At 37.2% G+C, this 15593-nt stretch overlaps 1 non-coding gene across 1 annotated transcript; it reads left to right on the plus strand.

Moving 5' to 3' along the window:
- Positions 1-562: 562 nt before the first annotated feature.
- Positions 563-669, plus strand: LOC136386578 (U6 spliceosomal RNA). Its single transcript, XR_010747948.1, has one exon. It is a non-coding gene; the product is annotated as a U6 spliceosomal RNA (small nuclear RNA).
- Positions 670-15593: the final 14924 nt, after the last annotated feature.

A 15593-nucleotide genomic window follows, 5' to 3' on the forward strand; every position in this document is an offset into this window, starting at 1 on the left:
CTAATTAACTGCTGGGAGTAAATACAGAGATGCTAATACATTTGCTAAGTTCTGAACAGTAAAAACTAGAAAAGGATACTTACTGCCTTATATTTTTCTTTTTTCATATTTTTATAAAATTTTTAAAAAATTTTTATTAATTTTAATTTATTGTATTAAAATGAATTCAATTGTCCCACTTGACATAACACCCTTATCCCCATCCCCATTTCCCCCATTACTTCCCCTTTGCCTCCCTTTTCTTTTCAATTTTTTTTATTATTAATTTTTATAGAGAGGAGAGAGAGTGAGAGAGAGAGAGAGAAGGGGGAGGGAGAAGCAGGAAGCATCAACTCCCATATGTGCCTTGACCAGGCAAGCCCAGGGTTTTGAACTGGTGACCTCAGCATTCCAGGTCGATGCTTTATCCACTGCACCACCACAGGTCAGGCTACCTCCCTTTTCTTAACACTCTCTCACTCTCTTTCTTCCCTCTAAGATTTGTTGTCATTTTACCTGAATTTCTACACTTATAAGACTCCCCTTGTTTTGGAAAACTTGGGGTCTAAAACCTGGATGCATCGTGCTCACTTCGGCAGCACGTATACTAAAATTGGAACGATACAGAGAAGATTAGCATGGCCCCTGCGCAAGGATGACACGCAAATTCGTGAAGCGTTCCATATTTAAAAAAAACAAAAAAAAAACAATTAAAAAAAAAAAACCTGGGTGCATCTTATATACTGGTTGTAGATGTTTTTACTTGAATTTTCTCTTTTTTTGCACTTGTTTTTGATCACATTGTTGTAGATTTTCTTTACTTGCATTTTCTGCTTTTTCATGCTTGTTATCTTTGTGTTCATTGTTTCCCACTTGTTACTGGTATAAGGTATATTACTGTAGGTTACGTTCTGCCATTTTCTGCCCAGAAATGGCTCAGGAAAGATTTTTGTACAGTGCTGAATTCAAGTTAAAAGTGATCCAGTTTGCAAAAGTGAATGGAAATTATGCACCTCAACGTGAGTTTGGTCCTCTTCCAACTGAGAAATCAATCGAAGACTGGCTATGGAAAGAAATTGTACTGAAAACGCCTTGGCACAAAAAGTCCATGAGAGGCAAGTCAGCAAAATAGCCTGATTTAGAGAAGGAATTTAAGATATGATTGAAGAGCAAAAGGCAATTGGAATTCCTGTACCCACAAAGATGGTTCAACACAAAGCAAGAAAAATTGCCAATGAAAAATAAGTTACTGATAGATGACGTCAGAGTAATGGTGGGGTAGGAAGCGATTCCGATAAATCTCCCCCAAAACTCAACAAGATCTTCAACCAGAAACAGAAAAACCTATACTTGGAGCCTCCAGATGCTTCGCAATACACCCAAAGGTATGGTCGAGTGAAAAATTGGCTAAATATATAACCAAACCCCAAAGGAAATAGGGAGTAAGAAATGCTCCGCCTTCCTCACTAACCTAAACAGGGCGACTTTCTCTGGTAACTGTGAATATAGAAACTGAGGCGGGCAAAGGGGGTGAATAGATCCAGGCTGCGGCACAAACGGGCGAACCAGGCAGTGGCACGGAGATCCAAGCCGAGGAAAAACTGATCCTGTGGCAACCCGGGCAATACAAGCTAACACTCGCGCCAAACCCAAACAAAGAAAGACAAGCGGGGCGGCCATTTTACCCGGTCTCCTGGTTGGTGCGCAGTTAGTGGGCGAGAGATTTCTTCCTAGGCCCCGAGAGTGGGTGCCTGTGTTTCCCCACGGAGAGGCAGGGTCAGAGGCCTTTCTGTGGGCCGAGGGCAGAGTCTCTGGGCAGCCCCAGCGCCCTGGGAAAGCCACGCATGGGAGGGAGCGAGAACTAATTCCAACGCTGGAGATTTTCCGTGCTGCTGGGGGTTTCACTCAGAGGGAAACACGGCCGGCCTCATATCCGGGTTTGCGCGCGCAGATAGTGAATGAGAGATTCCTCCGAGTGCCTCGACAGTGCGCGCCGGTGTTATCGCACAGAGGGGCAGAGTCAGGGGCCTTTGTGTGGGCCAAAGCGGAATCTCGGGCCGCCCCAGTGCCTTGCAAAAGCCGTGCACGGGGACGGAGCGAGACTCAATTCCAACGCTACAACTTTTCCCTGCGGTTGGGGGTTTCACTAAGAGCGTGAGACTGCTGGCCGGATATCCTGGTCTGCGTGCGCAGCCAGTGAGTGAGAGTTTCCTCCAAGCGCCCTGGAAGTGGGCACCCGCCTGTGTTACCGGACAGAGTGGCAGACAGAGCCAGAGGTCTTTGAGTGGGCATAAAGCCTGCCTGATTATACTAGCAGCTCTGACTGACTGAGCCTTATCCAGAGCCCTGTGCTGAGTGGAAATAGAGTGGGGAGTTGCCAGCTCTTTGAGCCTCTTACTATCCAGGCAGAGGCAGCAGCAACCCCATAGCTGGATTATCAGGCTACTAATTGAGGAAGGAAAGACTAAGAGAAAGGCTCCAGGAACACAGACTCTCTCACTGTCGGAGCCTATAAATGCTAATGAGCCAACGAGACTGAAGCACAATACTTGACATTGCCATAGAGACTTATCAACTGCAAACCTCTACCTGAGCGTGCCAAAGGGGCAGAACCCGGGGTACAGAGTCACCGACCAGGAAGAGGGAGAGAAAAGAAAAAGCAAGAAGATAACCTCTCAAAATCAAGAATAATCTGCAGACTTTATAACCTATCCCATTTTATTATATTTGTTCGTCTGTTTCTCTTATCTTCATTCTTGATACTTTTTTTCCCCCTCCAATTTGGCAGATTAACTCTCTGCCGGTCTTATTCTCTCCTCTCCTTGAACTACACTACCCATAAGTGTTACATCTCCCATTATATTTTCTCTTCTCTTCCTTTCTCTCTATGAGGGTTGCACTCCAAAACCCTTAACTCTCTCTCTCTCTCTCTCTCCTTTCTTTTTTCTTCTATTATTGGTTCCCTCTTTTTTTCTCTCTCTCTCTTTCTTTTCTCCCTCTATATTAGTTTCTTCCTTTCTCCTTTACATCTCCTCTCATTCAAACCTCAATAACAAACAAATTATCTTATCTGGGACTCAAACTTATGTTTGTGGCATTTTGGGGGGTTTTTACTTCACCTTTTTAACTCACTAGCAGTGCTCCCATCCCTGGCTCTCCATTTTATCTAGTTCTTGTTCCACTAAATACAATAGTAATTTTTTAATTTGTCTCCCCATTTTTCCGTTTTCCTCTTATTCCTCTCATCATAACTCTTAGACAACCAACACCTAAAAGCAAATCATTTTATTCTTGACCCAAATTTTTTTCCTTATTTGCTTTTTGTGGGTCCATACGCTTTTTTTTTTCTTCTTTTTTTTTCTTTTTCCCGTTTTTCTTTTTTTTTCTTTTCTTTTTTTTTTTCTGCCCCTTTATTACTTTTCCCCAATTCAGGCCCTCCATCACAGGCATTGTTTGTTATAATTCACAGTTCACCACAAGATTTTCTCAAGAAAGAGGGGAGAGGAGAGGAGAAGAAAAAAAGAGGGGGGGAATAATTTCCTTTTTAAAAAAATTTTTATTTTATTTTATTTTTCTTTATTTCATTATTAATTTTTTAAAAAAAAAACTATTTTCGATTTTTTATTATTTTTATTATTTTTTTTAACTTTTTATTCTTTATTAAATCTCATTAATACTATCAACAAAACAACCCTCAGATGCCATTAAGGAAGAGAAAATCGAATATCATGGATACAAAAGAAAGAGAGGTAACACAGCTAGATGAGGAAAAATCTATGGAGAAAAAATTTAATATATTGGAAACCTTGGAGCTAAGTGACAGAGAATTCAAGATAGAAATCCTAAAAATCCTCTGAGATATACAAGAAAACACAAAAAGGCAATTTAGGGAGCTCAGAAAACAACTCAATGAACACAAAGAATATATGTCCAAGGAAATTGAAACTATAAAAACAAATCAAACAGAGATGAAAAACTCAATTCACGAGCTGAAAAATGAAGTAACAAGCTTAGCTAATAGAACAGGTCAGATAGAAGAGAGGATTAGTGAAATAGAAGACAAGCAACTTGAGGCACAGCAGAGAGAAGAAGAAAGAGACTCAAAAATTTAAAAAAATGAGATAGCCCTACAAGAATTATCTGACTCCATCAAAAAGAATAACATAAGAATAATAGGTATATCAGAGGGAGAAGAGAGAGAAAATGGAATGGAGAACATACTCAAACAAATAATAGATGAGAACTTCCCAAGCCTGTGGAAAGAACTAAAGCCTCAAGTTCAAGAAGCAAACAGAACTCCGAGTTTTCTTAACCCCAACAAACCTACTCCAAGGCATATCATAATGAAATTGACACAAACCAACAGCAAAGAAAAAATTCTCAAGGCAGCCAGGGAAAAGAAGAATACAACATATAAAGGAAGGCCCATTAGATTATCATCAGATTTCTCAGCAGAAACTCTACAAGCTAGAAGAGAGTGGACCCCAATATTTAAAGTCCTGAAAGAGAGGAACTTTCAGCCATGAATACTATACCCATCAAAGCTATCCTTCAAATATGAAGGAGAAATAAAAACATTCACAGATACAGAAAAGATGAGGGAATTTATCATCAGAAAACCCCCACTCCAGGAATTACTAAAGGGGGTTCTCCAATCAGATACAAAGAATAAAAAAAAACAGAGCCACAAGTAAAAGCTCCAAGAAGAACACAATAAAACCAAATTTAAACTGTGACAACAACAAAAAGAAAGAGGGGGAGTAGATGGAGATTAACAGTAGCAAAGGACGATGGAGTGCAAAAGTACTCACAAAATAGTTCGCTACAATGAACAGGGTAGGGACCCTTTTCATTACTCAAAGGTAACCACCATTGAAAAAACCACCACAGAAGCACATGAGATAAAAAAGATAGCAACAGAGGAAAGATGTATGGAATACAACCAAATAAAAACAAAAGATAAAGAAACGAAAGAGAAGGATCAAACAAGACACAAAACTAACAGAAAGCAAGATATAAAATGGCAATAGGGAACTCACAAGTATCAATAATTACACTAAATATAAACGGATTAAACTCACCAATAAAAAGGCACAGAGTAGCAGAATGGATTAAAAAAGAAAATCCAACTGTATGCTGCCTACAGGAAACTCATCTAAGTAACAAGGATAAAAACAAATTCAAAGTGAAAGGCTGGAAAACAATACTCCAAGCAAATAACATCCAAAAAAAAGCAGGTGTAGCAATACTCATATCGGATAATGCTGACTACAACACAGGAAAAGTACTCAGAGACAAAAATGGCCATTTCATAATGGCTAAGGGGACACTGAATCAAGAAGACATAACAATTCTTAATATATATGCACCAAACCAAGGAGCACCAAAATATATAAGACAGCTACTTATTGATCTTAAAACAAAAACTGACAAAAACACAATCATACTTGGAGACCTCAATACACCGCTGACGGCTCTAGATCGGTCATCCAAACAGAGAATCAACAAAGACATAGTGGCCTTAAACAAAACACTAGAGCACCTGGATATGATAGACATCTACAGGACATTTCATCCCAAAGTGACTGAGTATACATTTTTCTCCAGTGTACATGGATCATTCTCAAGAATTGACCATATGTTGGGCCACAAAAACAACATCAGAAAATTCAGAAAAATCGAAGTTGTACCAAGCATATTTTCTGATCATAAAGCCTTGAAACTAGAATTCAACTGCAAAAAAGAGGAAAAAAATCCCACAAAAATGTGGAAACTAAACAACATACTTTTAAAAAATGAATGGGTCAAAGAAGAAATAAGTGCAGAGATCAAAAGATATATACAGACTAATGAAAATGACAATACGACATATGAGAATCTATGGGATGCAGCAAAAGCAGTAATAAGAGGGAAGTTCATATCACTTCAGGCATATATGAACAAACAAGAGAGAGCCCAAGTGAACCTCTTAACTTCACACCTTAAGGAACTAGAAAAAGAAGAACAAAGACAACCCAAAACCAGCCGAAGAAGGAGATAATAAAAATCAGAGCAGAAATAAATGAATTAGAGAACAGAAAAACTATAGAAAAAATTAATAGAACAAGGAGCTGGTTCTTTGAAAATATCAACAAAATTGACAAACCCTTGGCAAGACTTACCAAGGAAAAAAGAGAAAGAACTCATATAAACAAAATCCAAAATGAAAGAGGAGAAATCACTATGGACACCGTACATATACAAAGAATTATTGTAGAATACTATGAAAAACTTTATGCCACTAAATTCAACAACCTAGAAGAAATGGATAAATTCCTAGAACAATACAACCTTCCTAGACTGAGTCAAGAAGAAGCAGAAAGCCTAAACAGACCTATCAGTAAAGAAGAAATAGAAAAAACCATTAAAAACCTCTCCAAAAATAAAAGTCCAGGCCCTGACGGCTATACAAGCGAATTTTATCAAGCATTCAAAGAAGACTTGGTTCCTATTCTACTCAAAGTCTTCCAAAAATTTGAAGAAGAAGCAATACTTCCAAACACATTTTATGAGGCCAACATAACCCTCATACCAAAACCAGGCAAGGATGGCACAAAAAAAGAAAACTACAGACCAATATCTCTAATGAATACAGATGCTAAAATACTAAACAAAATACTAGCAAATCGAATACAACAACATATTAAAAAAATAATACATCATGATCAAGTGGGATTCATCCCAGAATCTCAAGGATGGTTCAACATACGTAAAACGGTTAACGTAATACACCATATCAACAAAACAAAGAACAAAATCACATGATCTTATCAATAGTTGCAGAAAAGGCTTTTGATAAAATACAACACAATTTTATGTTTAAGACTCTCAACAAAATGGGTATAGAAGGAAAATATCTCAACATCATAAAGGCCATATATGATAAACCATCCGCTAACATCATATTAAATGGCACTAAACTGAAGGCTTTCCCCCTTAAATCAGGAACAAGACAGGGTTGTCCACTCTCTCCACTCTTATTTAATGTGGTACTAGAGGTTCTAGCCAGAGCAATCAGACAAGACAAAGAAATAAAAGGCATCCATATCGGAAAAGAAGAAGTAAAGGTATCACTTTTTGCAGATGATATGATCCTATACATCGAAAACCCCAAAGAATCCACAAAAAGACTACTAGAAACAATAAGCCAATACAGTAAGGTCGCAGGATACAAAATTAACATACAGAAGTCAATAGCTTTTCTATATGCCAACAATGAAACAACTGAGAAGGAACTCAAAAGAATAATCCCCTTCACGATTGCAACAAAAAAATAAAATACTTAGGAATAAACATAACAAAGAATGTAAAGGACTTATATAATGAAAACTATAAACCATTGTTAAGGGAAATTGAAAAAGATATACTGAGATGGAAGAATATACCTTGTTCTTGGCTAGGAAGAATAAATATAATCAAGATGGCTATATTACCCAAAGCAATATACAAATTTAATGCAATTCCCATCAAACTTCCAATGACGTTTTTTAAAGAAATAGAGCAAAAAATCATCAGATTTATATGGAACTATAAAAAACCCCGAATAGCCAAAGCAATCCTAAAGAAAAAGAATGAAGCTGGGGGCATTACAATACCTGACTTCAAACTCTATTATAGGGCCACGACAATCAAAACAGCATAGTATTGGCAGAAAAATAGACAATCAGACCAATGGAACAGAATAGAAAGTCCAGAAATAAAACCACATATATATAGTCAAATAATTTTTGATAAAGGGGCCAACAACACACAATGGAGAAAAGAAAGCCTCTTCAATAAATGGTGCTGGGAAAACTGGAAAGCCACATGCAAAAGAATGAAACTGGACTACAGTCTCTCCCCCTGTACAAAAATTAACTCAAAATGGATCAAAGATCTAAACATAAGACCTGAAACAATTAAGTACATAGAAGAAGACATAGGTACTCAAGTCATGGACCTGGGTTTTAAAGAGCATTTTATGAATTTGACTTCACAGGCAAGAGAAGTGAAGGCAAAAATTAATGAATGGGACTACATCAGAATAAAAAGTTTTTGCTCAGCAAGAGAAACTGATAACAAAATAAACAGAAAGCCAACTAAATGGGAACTGATATTTTCAAACAATAGCTCAGATAAGGGCCTAATATCCAAAATATACAAAGAACTCATAAAACTCAACAACAAACAAACAAACAATCCAATAAAAAAATGGGAAGAGGATATGAATAGACACTTCTCCCAGGAAGAAATACAAATGGCCAACAGATATATGAAAAGATGCTCATCTTCTTTAGCTATTAGAGAAATGCAAATCAAAACGGCAATGAGATACCACCTCACACCTGTTCGATTAGCTGTTATTAGCAAGACAGGTAATAGCAAATGTTGGAGAGGCTGTGGAGAAAAAGGAACCCTCATACACTGTTGGTGGGAATGTAAAGTAGTACAACCATTATGGAAGAAAGTATGGTGGTTCCTCAAAAAACTGAAAATAGAATTACCTTATGACCCAGCAATCCCTCTACTGGGTATATATCCCAAAAACTCAGAAACATTGATACGTAAAGACACATGCAGCCCCATGTTTATTGCAGCATTGTTCACAGTGGCCAGGACATGGAAACAACCAAAAAGCCCATCAATAGATGACTGGATAAAGAAGATGTGGCACATACACACTATGGAATACTACTCAGCCATAAGAAATGATGACATCAGAGCATTTACAGCAAAATGGTGGGATCTTGATAACATGATACGAAGCAAAATAAGTAAATCAGAAAATACCAGGAACTGTATTATTCCATACGTAGGTGGGACATAATAGTGAAACTAAGAGACACTGATAAGAGTGTGGTGGTTACGGGGGGGAGGGGGGAATGAGAGAGGGAAAGGGGGTGGGGAGGGGCACAAAGAAAACAAGATAGAAGGTGACAGAGGACAATCTGACTCTGGGTGGTGGGTATGCAACATAATTGAACGATAAGATAACCTGGACTTGTTAACTTGTTATCTTTGAATATATGTATCCTGATTTATTGATGTCATCCCATTAAAAAAATAAAATTATTATAAAAAAAATAAAAAATAAGTTACTGATTTCAAAGGAGATCATAATGGGTGCTTCAGGTACATGAAACAGAATGGAATAAGCATACCTACATGCAATAGACTTGCTCAAAAGTTGCCTGAAAGCTATAAGCAGAAGATCCCAGAATATCATAATTCTGTCATTCAGTGTCAGAAGACACATCAGTTTGAGTTATTACAGATTGCAAATATGGATGAGGTTCCCATTCAATTTGATGTTTCAATTAACATAACTGTTGATAAGAAGGAGGTGTAAACTAACTGTGAAGACAAGAGGACATCAAAAGAGCTATTACAGCGTTGTTCTAGCTTGTTGTGCCGATGGAACCAAGCTTCCTTCTATGCTAATTTTCAAATGCAAAACAATGCCAAAAGAAGATATTCTTTGAGGAGTGATTTTGCATATTCAGGACAAGGGTCAGGTGGATCAGGATGGAATAAAAATCTGGCTTGAGGAAGTTTGGAGATGTAGAACAGGTGGGCTCTTACTCAAACCTGCCCTGTTGGTGCTTGATCAGTCCAAAGAACACATATCAAAAAACACAAAGATGATTACTGCAGAGCAAAAAATAAAACTTGCTGTCATTCCTGGAGGCTTGACATCTCAGCTCCAACCATGTGGTGTCAGCATTAACAGACCCTTAAAGGCTGCCATAAGAGATGTATGGTAACAATGGATGAAGTTTTCTGGGAATAGTTTGACACCAGCCAGAAGAGTGAAGAAACCAACTATAGGAGAAGTTTCTACCTCTGTGAAAAGATTCTGGGAAAATATCAAGATTGGGATCATTGTCAAGTTATTTAAGAACTGTGGCATTTCAAATGCCATAGATGGAACTGAGGATGAGGCAATATATAAAGACAGTGATTTGTCATCAGACACAGATGAGAACAAGCTAATGGATGGGAGTTTTGACAGTGAAGAGGAGTTGTATGAATTTTATAATGAATAAAACTTCAGTTCAATAACTTTATGTAATACATTTTTTTTATCAAATTTTGGGCCCAAAAATTAACGTGTATCTTATACTTGAGGAAATACGGTATGTGTTATGTTTATATAATTTCAACAATTTCTTCACCTTTTCTGATACCATTCCTTATTCCCCTTCCTTCTGAAAGCTTTGATTCTGCTTCCTGTGACCCCATCTATGCCTATATTTCATTCCTCAGTACCCTTTGTTCATTATATTCCACATATAAGTGAGGTTATGTGATACTTGACTTTCTCTGCCTGGCTTGGTTCACTTAGCATAATCATCTCCAGCACCATCCATGTCATCACAAAAGGTAAGATTTCCTTCTTTTTCAAGGCCATGTAGTATTCCACTCTGTATATGTATCACAACATTTTAATCCACTGAAGGACACTTGGGCTGTTTCCAGGTCTTGGCTACTATAAACAATGTTGCAATAAATATGGGAGTGCATATCTTCTTTTGAATCAATGACTTGATTTTCTTAGGATATATTCCTAAAACTGGGATAGCTGGGTCAAAAGCAGTTTTATTTTTAATTTTTTGAGAAAATACCATATTATCTTCCACAGTGCTACAGAAGTCTGCATTCACACCAGCAGTGCAAAAGGGTTCCATTTTATCATAACCTCAAAAGCAATTGTTGTGTGTTGATTTGTTAATGAGCGCCATTCTGACAGATGTGAGGTGATATCTCATTGCAGTTTCAATTTGCATTTCTCTGATGCTTAGTGAGGTTGAACATTTTTTCATATGACTATTGGCCATCTGTATGTCCTCTTTGAAGAAGTGTCTATTAATTCTTCTGCCCATTTTTTGTGACAGAGACAGAGAGAGATGTAGGGACAGATAGGGACAGAAAGACAGGAAGGGGGAGAGATGAGAAGCAGCAATTCTTTGTTGCCACACCTTATTTGTCCATTGATTGTTTTCTCATATGTGCCTTGACTGGGGAAGGGGGGCTACAGCAGACCGAGTGACATCTTGCTGAAGCCAGCAACCTTGGGCTCAAGCTGGTAAGCCTTGCTCAAACCAGTTGATCCCGTGCTCAAGCCAGTGACTTCGAGGTTTCAAACCTGTGTCCTTGCATCCCCATTTGATGCTCTTTCCACTGTGCCACCGCCTGGTCAAGTGATCATAATAGATATTTATAAGACATTTCATCCCATGAAATCAGATTATATATTTTTTTCCAGTGTGTATGGGACATTCTAATGGACCATATGTTCAGCCACAAAACTAACCTCAACAAATTCAAAAAGATTTAAATTTTACCAAGCATATTTTCTGAACTGAAGTTTTTGATATTAGAATTTGATTGCAAAATGGAACTAAAAAAACCCACAGTGATGTGGAAATTAAACAACACACATCTAGCCTGACCAGGCAGTGTCACAGTGGATAGAGTGTCAGACTGGGATGTAGAGGACCCAGGTTCAAAACCCTGAGGTCGCCAGCTTGAGTCCAGGATCACTGGTTTGAGCAAGGGGTCACTCGGTCTGCTGTAGCCCTCTGGTCAAGGAACATATGAGAAAGCAATCAATGACCAACTAAGATGCTGCAACAAAGAATTGATGCTTCTCATCTCTCTCCCTTCCTGTCTGTCTGTTCCTATCTGTCCTCTTTGTGTCTCTCTTTGTCTCTGTTACAAAAAACAACAACAACAAAAATTTCTGAAAAATGACTAGGTCAAAAAATAAATAAAAGCAGAAATCAAAAGTTATATACACACAAATGAGAGTGACACAAGACATATCAACACTTCTGGGATTCAGTGAAAGCATTAAAAACTGGAAAGCTTATGTTATTACAATTTTATCTGAAGGAACAAGAGAGAGCCCAAGTAAACAACCTAACATCGCATCTTAAGAAACTAGAAAAAGAAGAACAAAGGCAACCCAAAATCAGCAGAAGAAAGGAAAAAGTATAAATTAGAGCAGAACTAAATGAAATAAGGGGAAAGATGCTATAAAAATATTAATATAACAAAGTGCTGTTTCTTTGAAAAGATAAAAAAATACCTGACAAACCCTTGACTAGACACCCTAAGGAAAGAATGAAAAGACTCACATAAACAAGATCTGAAATGAAATAGGAGAAATTACCACAGACATCATAGATATAATAAGGATCATACTAGAGTACTATGAAAGATTGTATGCTACCTAATTTAACAATCTAGCCAGCAACCTTGGGCTCAAGAAATGTATAAGTTTTAGAAACACATAATCTTCCTAGACTAAGGTACAAAGAAGTAGAAAGACTAAATAGACCCATAAGCAAAGAGAAAGTAAACAACTATCAAAAACCTCTCCAAATATAAAAGTCTAGGACCAGATAACTACACTAGTGTATTCTACCAAACATTCAAAAAAGGTTTGGTTCTGATCCTTTTCAAATTCTTCCAAAAATAAAAGAAGCAATACTCCCTAACACATTTTATGAGGTCAACATAACACTGATTCCAAACTTGGCAAAGAAAACAAAAAAAGAAAACTAAAGACCAATATCTCTATTTAATACAGATGCAAAAAACCTAAACAAAATACTAGCAAATCAAATACAACAATATGTAAAAAAAAATAATACATCATGATTAAGTAGGATTCAACCAGCAGAACAAAGACTGTTCAACATATGTAAAACAATCATTGTAATACACCACATCAACAAAAGAAATAAATTTTGTTATCCTATAAATAGATGCAGAAAAGTCATTTGATAAGATACATGCATTAATGTTTAGAACACTCATCAAATGGGCATAGAAATTATCTCAACATAATAAAGACCATATATGACAAACCATCATCCAATATCACACTAAATGGTTAAAAAATAATGGTTTTTCCTCTAATATCAAAACCAGATAAGGTTGCCCACTCTCTTCACACTTATTCAATATAGTTCTGGAAGTTTTAGCAATAACAATCATGCAAGAGAAAGAAATAAAAAATAGCCATATTAGAAAAGAAGTAAAATTATCACTTTTGGCAAATGACATTATCCTGTGTATAAAAAAAACCCAAAAACCCGATTTGAGTCACAGAATACAAACTCAATATTCTAAGTATATGACTTTTCTATATGCCAACAATGAAACTTCAGAAAATCAACTCACCAAAACAATTTCTTTAATAAATGCCACAGCAAAGTATGTAAAGATCTATATACTGAAAACTACAAAACATTATTGAAAGAAATTGAAAAAGACACAATCAAATAGAAAATATTTTATGTTCATGGGTTGGGAAATTCAACACAGTTAAAATGGCCATATTAACTAAAGCTATATAAAAACTTAATGCAATACCCATTAGTATCCCAATGACTTTCTTTTCTTTGACAGAGACAGAGAGAGAGTCAGAGAGAGGGATAAAATGACAGGAAAAGAGAGAGACGAGAAGCATCAATTCTTAATTGCGGCTCCCCAGTTGTTCATTGATTGCTTTCTCATATGTGCCTTCACCAAGAGGCTACAGCAGAGTGAGTGGCCCCTTTTTTAAGCCAGCAACTATGGCATCATGTCTATGATCCCATGCTCAAGTCAGTCACCCCAAGCTCAAGCTGGTGAGCCAACTCTCAAGCCGGATGAGTTTGTGCTCAAGCCAGGGACCTCAGGGTTTTGAACTTGGGTCCTCTGCATCCCAGTCAGACATTCTCCACTGTGTCACTACCTGGTCAGGCCCAATGCTATTTTTTAATGAAATAGAACTACAAATCACCAGGTTTGTGTAGAGCCATAAAAAAAATCAGGTAGCCAAAGCAATCCTGAGGAAAAAGAATGAAGCTAGAGGTGTCACACTATCTGACTTCAAATTATACTATAGAGCTACAATAATCAAAACAGCATAATATTTGAAGAAAAACAGACATAGCAATCAAAGAAATAGAATTGAGAGTCCAGAAATAAAACCATATATATATATGAACAAATAATCTTTGACAAAGGAGTTAATAACACACAATGGAGAAAAGAAAGCCTCTAATAAATGGTCCTGGGAAAATTGGAAACTCACATGCAAAAGAAGAAAACTTGACTACAGTATGTCCCCATGTACAAAAATTAAATCAAATGGATCAAATATCTAAATTTAGGATCTGAAACAATATATTACACAGAAGAAAACATTGGTACAAAATTTTATGGACCTTGGTCATACAGAACAATTCATGAATTTGACCACAAAGGCAAGGGAAGTAAGAGCAAAAATGAACAAATGAGACTGAATCAAACTAAAAAGCTTCTGCACAACAAAAGAAACTGGCAACAAATCAGAAAGGCAGTCAACCAAATGGGAAATTATATTTACAAATAAGTTATGTAAGAGGTTAATATACAAAATATATAAAGAACTTACAGATCTCAGGAACAAACAAGGAAACAATCCAATTGTAAAATGGGGAGAGAACCCTGGCCAGTTGGCTCAGAGGTAGAGCATCGGACCAGCGTGTGGAAGCCTCAGGTTTGGTTCCTGATCAGGGTACACAGGAGAAGGGCCCATCTGCTTTTCCACCCTCCCCCCTCTCCTTCCTCTCTATCTCTCTCTTCCCCTTCTGCAGCCAAGGATCCATTGGAGTAAAGTTGGCCCGGACACTGAGGATGGCTCCTTGGCCTCCACCTCAGGCACTAGAATGGCTTCAACTACAATGAAGTAATGCTTCAGGTGGGCAAAGCATCACCCCCTAGTGGGCATGTGGGAGTCTGTTTGACTGCCTCCCGGCTTCTGATTTCAGAAAGAAAAAAAATTGAGAGAGGACCTAAGCAGACATTTCTCCTAAGAAGATATACAACTTGCCAGGAGATAAATGAAAAGATCTTTGTCTTCACTAGCTGTTAGAGAAATGCAAATTAAAATTACAATGAGATACCATCTTTTACCTGTTAGACTGGCTATTATCAACAAGACAGGTAATAACATGTGTTAGAAAGGCTGTGGAATAAAAGAAATCATCATTTACTGCTGGTGGGAATATGAACTGGTATAGACATTATGGAAGAAAGTATGGTGGATCCTCAAAAAATTAAAACTAAAATTACCATATAAACTAGCAATCCCCCCCCTCGGTATCTATTCAAAAAACTAAAAAACTTTGGCACATTAAGACACATGCACTTCTGTGTTCATCACAGCTTTAATCACAGTGGTCAAAACATGGAAAGAACCAAAACATCATCTGATGGAGGATTCATAAAGAAGATGTGGTACATACATACAATGGAATACTACTCAGCCATAAAAAAATTACGACATACTGTCTTTTATGACAACCTGGATAGACCTTGAAAACATTATATTGAATGAAAAAAGTAAATCAGTAAAAGCTAAGAATTGTATGATTTCACACATAAGTGGGATACAAAAAATTGCACTTATGGACATAGATAAAGGTAAAGTGGCCACCAGGGGGAGGGGTTAGGTGATGGAATAAAAAGGGACAAATATATAGTGATGGAAAATGATTTGGCTTTGGATGATGGGCACACAACACAATCAACATTAAAATGTGATAAAGCTGTTTCCC

Source organism: Saccopteryx leptura, chromosome X (genome assembly GCF_036850995.1).
Source record: "Saccopteryx leptura isolate mSacLep1 chromosome X, mSacLep1_pri_phased_curated, whole genome shotgun sequence".
Taxonomy (NCBI): Eukaryota; Metazoa; Chordata; class Mammalia; order Chiroptera; family Emballonuridae; genus Saccopteryx; species Saccopteryx leptura.